This window comes from Piliocolobus tephrosceles, chromosome 3, assembly GCF_002776525.5.
Source record: "Piliocolobus tephrosceles isolate RC106 chromosome 3, ASM277652v3, whole genome shotgun sequence".
NCBI classification, from domain to species: Eukaryota; Metazoa; Chordata; class Mammalia; order Primates; family Cercopithecidae; genus Piliocolobus; species Piliocolobus tephrosceles.
This window is the reverse complement of record NC_045436.1, coordinates 26,106,569-26,113,565: the sequence shown is the minus strand read 5'-3', so window position 1 is coordinate 26,113,565 and position 6,997 is coordinate 26,106,569.

The window sequence follows — 6,997 nt, the reverse complement described above, 5'->3', positions numbered from 1 at the left end:
CTGCTCTGATAAACCCCCAAACCCTTTGCATTTTAATGATTTTAAATTAAATTTTCTAAAACATATCAAATAACTGTCCTTCTTCTTATAAAGGGAATATGTAGCATTAACCTTTTCTTTGATGACTAATGGTCATCATTATGAACACTGGCTATTAAACTTTACTGAAATTCAATCAGATAAATCAAAATTACTATTGAGAATGGTGCTTAAGGAAGGTTATTCAAGCATCTTTGTTCAGAATAAATGTTCAATTTTCATTACTCTACTGTAGTGTATTTTGCTCAAGCAAGGTTTAAGTTTATTTTTCCTTCACATAGACACTCAGAGCATGCTTGGAAGTCAGGCAGCTCTGCTCAAGTGGGTTTTACAGGGTCCCAGATTGTTTTCATTGCTGCCTAGTCATTGACTCATGTGTTGGCCTCATCTGCAAAACTGAAGCCAGAAACCACTTGGGCCACCACAGAATAGAACAAAAAGAGAAAACAAGGGGACAATCTATTTCTTTTTCAGGAAGCAACCCAGAAATTGTAAATTTCACTTCTCATTCTCTGTTGGTGAGAACTTACTTGCCTAGCCACACCCAACATAAAGGGAGTTTGTGAAATGAAGCAATTTGGCCACTGCTCTGCTGAAACTTAGGAGGTTATAATACTAAGACAAAAGGAAGAACCAATACTGTTGGACAAGTTATAATCTCCACCACTTATTATTTTAACTTTTAACTTGTGCTTTGTAGACAAATAACCACATAACATTGTTTATTTATAGCATTTACAAGTTTAAAAAGTTTATCTTCAAAGCAATGCTCTAAAGTAGAGCTCTAAAGCTCTACATGCTTTAGAACCAAAGCAGAATTTTTCACTGAATAGTGAAAATTTATTCATTTCTTTATTGCATACTTGATAGATAATAACCTTATGTAATGCTCTGTGGAGGAGCTGAAGATGGTTCTTGCTCTCCAGATACTGGACTTTAATAGGGAAGACAAGGTAGGCACAACACATGATTACAGTAGATGCCAATAGGTGCTAAACGTTATACCAGGGCAGAGAAACAAGTGCTTACTCTCAGATAGTGACCAGGAAAATGTCATTGAAAAGGTAATACTTCCACTGAAGATGAGTACAGTTGTAGAATGAGTACAATTTTTGTTAAATATGAGAAGAAGTCAATGCAAAGTTATGAGAATAAAAATAATTTCTAATCTGAAAGGAAGGAAAGATTCATCCTGAGAACAGTAGAGAAAGCTGGAAGATCAATTTTGAAAAGGCCTTGAAACACAGCCAAGTAAGTTGTTTTGCTATGTTCTCTTGCTTTTGGGGTGAGGGTGAAGCACATGGAAATTTTTTCATCATTTGAGTAGTAGTGTTTTTTAAAATTGATCATAGTAGTGTTTTTTAAAATTGTTTTGGTAGTGTTAGGAAAGGTAGGTCTAGTTGAGAAAAAAATGGGAAGGAAGACAATTTTATTGCAAAAACACAGAAGTCAGATAATGAAAGACTAAAGTAGGGGGTTCTTTGTCTTGCAAGTTCCATAAGATTTTTTAAATATAGTACTGAATATCAAATTTAATGCAAGCAAGTGGAATTACTTGACAAGATTGAGAAGAAGGAGTGAGGAAGGCAGTGGATGTGCTCTGATGAATGTATTGGTTTGCTAGTTCTGCTACAACAAAGTGTCACAAGTTGGATGACTTAAACAACAGAAACTTACTGTCTCACAGATCTGGAGGCCAGAAGTCAAAATTCAGTGTATCAACCGGGTTGGTTCTTTCTGAGGGCTGAGAGACAGATCTGCTCGTGATCCCTCTCCCTGACTTTGGATGGCTACCTTCTCCCTATGTCTTCACATCATCTTCCCTCTATGCATATCTCTGTGTCTAAATTTCCCCTTTTCATAAGAACATCAGTCATATTGGATTAGGGTACACCCTTATATCCTCATTTTTACCTGGATTACTTCTGTAAAGACCCTAAAGAGACCTCTGTAAAGACCTCCAGATAGAGTCACATTCTAAGATACTAGTGGTTAGGACTTCAACATATCTTTTGTGGGGGACGCAATTCAATCCATAACACTTGGCTTGTAGCGGCATAACTGTGACGTTTACATGCAGTTCTCCCTGTGTACATGTGTGCGTCCAAATTTCTTTTCATAAGGACACCAGTCATATTGGATTAGTGGCCTACACTTCTGCAGTATGACTTCAACTAATTATATCTGCAATGACCCCGTAAGGCTCTTTGTGACCCAAATAATGCCATATTCTGAGGTACTGTGGGTTAGGACTTCAATATATTAATTTAGTGGGAGAAGTGGGGGAGGCACAATTCAACCTACAACAATGAAGATTCACCTATTCATTGCTCTAAAAAACTCAATACATTTTAGGAAAATATATCACTTATTCATGTATTCATAATGATATGTGACTTATAACTCCTTTTAAATATGACAATGAGAGAACAAAAACATTATCAAACTCAATTTTTATTGATTCTGCTACTATATGTGGTTAAGACAAGTTATCCTAAAACAAAATTTAATAAAAAGGTCTTAACAAGAATAACCAAAATTTCCTTCTACTTCAAAGCTTCCTTTCATTAACATCGTTCTTAAAAGAGAAATAACACTTGCAGCCTGATCTCCATGATCAACCCGTATATTTCGGTTTTCATCAACACATCTCTAACACACCACTTTATTGGTGCATTATTGCCGCTGTACTCATTAAATTCAACTTTTCTCAGTCCTCCTCATTTTAATTGGAAAAAAGCTTAAAAATATACTGTTTTGAAAAATTCAAACACTGTAGAAGAATACAATGAAAGGTCCTTTCCGGAGCTCCCTACCTCAATCCTAATCTCGTAAACTGCAAACAACATATTGTAACTCCATCCAGATGTTTTCTGTGCATGGATGGGCATATATATTTCTTCATTCCACATTTTATTGTAAATGGGATTTATTTTGCACATTGTTTTATAACTCATTTTTTTCTACCCAACAATTCTAGAGCATTTTTCCTTACAGGTATGTATCAATCTAACTTATTTCTTTAAAATAGCAGCAGATAATTCTTTGTAACATATTTAACTTGTGTAAGGAGTTAAATATGTTGCCAAGGAGATTTGATAGCTGAGCAAGGAAAAAGATACGACCACCAGATGGCACTAGCACACAGTTTATTTGAGCAGAGACTGACAGATTTGACTGGGGGTGAGGGTGGGAGTTGGGGTAAGGACGGGGCAGTTTCTTAGTGATAGCATGATACCTTCCAAAAGAAACGGTGCAAAGGCGACTTTCCAGAAGGGATTTAGAGGAAGGTCTCAGGGGAAGTGTTTAGAGGGGGTATGTGTCTAGGTGATGTCACTCAGCAGCATGGTGGGAGTCTCTGGGCAAAGAACTCTGAGAGAAGCCGTGGCCCCAGCGTTTATCTCATCTATGGGACCTATGGCTAGCAGATGTTGGGTGCAGTTTCTCAGGATGTGCAAAGCAGGCAGGCTCTAAATGGCTAACAATCTGCTTTTGGGGGCTATATTTTAAAACGACCGGATGTGTAGAAATTTAAGTTTGGCAGTAGCAGGCTTTTGAGTTAACAAGTCCCAGCCTTCTGTGAAGAAGTAAACAACACAGAGCCAGAGGCCATCTTTAACTCATTTTTGTAACAACTAGCTCCCTATTGAGAGGCACTTTACAAGTTTTCCCCAGCCAAAAAAAAAAAAAAAAGAAAAGAAAAGAAAAGAAGAGTCACAAACAGGTCAAAAGAAAAATTACGAATTTATATATGACAAAAGTCTAATTTTATAAGTATAATCAGGACTCGTAGAAATAAGAAAAAATGATAAATTAGCACAGCTGTCTCCAAAATCAACCTTGAAAACTACAGAAACAGGAAGAAATTGGCTGTTGGAAGTAAAATGAAGATTGCGAAAAACCCCTGGGAAGAAGGGAACTAGTGACTAGAAGGGTGGGAGGCAGCCAAAGATCACAGCAGTTGCATGGGGAGGAGGATGTCCCTGGAAGCTTGGGAGGCTCTGGAGAGGTTGTGTATAATTTTAGCTCTTGTCTCCTATACTTCACCTGAGAAATGGGAACCTTTGCTGGCCTCCAGTGTTGTGAAGCACTACCAGAGGAGCACAAGGCCAGGCTAATAAGGAGCTGATAGAATCAGGACTAGGATGAATTGTACCCTGGAATGTTCAGGCCTCCAACTCCTGTCAGCAGAGGTTACTGCTCCCTGGAGCTCTCTCCTCTGAAACTTAACCCTTTTGCTTTCCTCAAATTCTCAAAAAAGGATTCAGTTGAGAATGTGTCTTTGAGCACTTCCCTAATACACAACACAGAGCAGTATAGCTGATTTCATCAGTAAATTAATGTGATGCTACAGGTCCAAAGAAACTAGGTACCTGTATTAGTCCATTTTCATACTGCTATAAAGATACTACCTGAAACTGGGTAATTTATAAACAAAAGAAGTTTAATTGACTCACAGTTCTGCATGGCTGAAGAAGCCTCAGGAAATTTATGATCATGGCAGAAGGTGAAGGGAAGCAAGGCACATCTTACATGGTGGCAGGAGAGAGAGAGAGCGCAAGCACAGGAAATGCCAGACACTTATCAAACAACCATGTCTCATGAGAACTCCTTCACTATCACAAGAACAACATAGGGGAAACTGCCCCCATGATCCAATCTCCTCCCAACAGGTCCCTCCCTCAACATGTGGGGATTACAATTTGAGATTAGATGTGGGTGGGGACACAGAGCCAAATGATAACATTCCACTCCAGCCCCTCCCAAATCTCATTTTCACATTTCAAAACTAATTATGCTTTCCAAACATTTCCCTGAAGTCTTAACTTATTCCAGCATAATCTCAAAAATCCAAGTCCAAAGTCTCATCTGAGACTAAGCAAGTCCTTTCTGCCTATGAGCCTGTAAAATCAAAAGCAAGTTAGTTACTTCCAATATAAAATGGGGGTACAGGCATTGGGTAAATCTTCTCATTCCAAGTGGGAGAAATTGGCCAAAATAGAGAGGCTACAGGCCCCTTGCAAATCTGATACTCTGATACCCAGCTGGGCAGTCATTAAATCTTAAAGCTCCAAAATCTCCTTTGAATAAAGAGATGGAAAATACAAAACAAAAATACAAAATATAAAACATGATGCAAGGCAATGTACAGCTTCTGTGGCTGTTTTCATGAGCTGGTGTTGAGTGCCTACAGCTTTTCCAGGAGCACAGTGCAAGCTGCCAGTGGATCTACCTCTCTGGGATCTGGAGGATGGTGACCCTCTTCTCACAGCTCCCCTAAGCCATGCCCCAGTGTGGAACCTGTGTGAAGGCTCCAATTCCACATTTCCCTTCTGCATTGCTCTAGCAGAGGTTCTCCATGAAGGTTCTGCACCTGCAGCAGACTTCTGCCTGGACATCTAGGCATTTCCACACATCCTCTGAAATCTAGGTGGAGGTTCCCAAACCTCAACTCTTGTCTTCTGAGTACCCACAGACCCAACACCACATGGGAGCTGCCAAAACTAAGGGCTTGCACCCTCTAAAGCAATGGTCCAAGCTCTACTTTGGCCCCTTTTAGCCGTGGCTACAACTGAAGCAGCTGAGATGCAGGGCACCATGTCATGAAGCTGCACAGAGCAGAGGAGTCCTGGGCCAGGCCCACAAAGCCATTTTTCCCTTCTCACCTTCTGGGCCTGTGACACAGAGCCAAACTATATCAGTACATGAGGAGAATAATTACAATAAAAGAAACTTAAAACAAATTGAATAACACATACCACATGAAGCAGATTTATTGAAAGAGATGGACCAATAAGCAAGTACCATATATATCTGCAAGAGTAAGGAAGGATATTGATGATAGAATAAAGAAATAAGAAATTACTTTTAAAAAATTATAAGTATTTATTTTAAAAATGAGATAGTTAAAATGTGGATGACAATAAGTGGGATATACAGCAAGATGATTACATCAAATAAGAAAATAGTAACTCAGAAGATCAATAGAAAGTCTCCCTAGGGCAGCAGAAATAAAGAGATGGAAAATACAAAACATAAAAATGAAAAGGGGGCACTAAAAGTTAGGGAGGATAGTATTATCAATGCCCAGATAGTATAAATTCCAAAAGCAAATTGAAAGAGGCCACAGATTACCAAAGATGTAACAAAATACCAATACCTAGAAATATAAAGTAAAACTGAAGAAGAGCAAAGACAGAAGATATTATTAAACAATTCCACAAATCTAAACCACTCACAAAGGAATGAAAATTAAAATGCAACTTCACAATAGGAGTATTGTATTGGACTCATATTCTCCAACAGAATATGAACTAATATATTTGTGGTTAAAAAAATTTAACATATTGTATTGTGAAGTATGGCAAATAAACATAAAAGTGCACAAAATCGAAATGTGAAAAAGAGGAATTATAAAGCAAACATCAAGGTAACTACCACAGAGGTGAAGAAATATTGCTGGCCACCTATAAAAGTATCTGTAAAAAATGTAATGTAATCCATTTTGCCTGATTTTAAATTTTATATAAATGAGCTTATACTGTACATATTTTTGTGCACTGCTTCCTTTACATTATGATAAAAATTTATCCAACCTGTTTAGTGTACTTGTCCTTTGGTCATTTCATTGCTATCTAAAATTTACCACACAACACTGTTATTATAAATAACACTACTGCTATTCTTGTATATGTACCCTGAGAGAAGTGTGCCAGAGTTAGTCTAGGGTATATACCCAGGAATGACATTGTTGCCTTAGAAAATGTACACATTTTAACTTTTAGATAATGCCTAACTGGTTTCTAAAATTGTTAAACAAAAGTTTGCTCTTTGAAGTCAGGAATAAGACAATGTTGCCTGCCCTCCCTCCCTTCCTTTTCTTCTCTTTCTCCTTCCTTCCTTCCTTCCTTCCTTCCTTCCTTCCTTCCTTCCTTCCTTCCTTCCTTCCTTCCTTCCT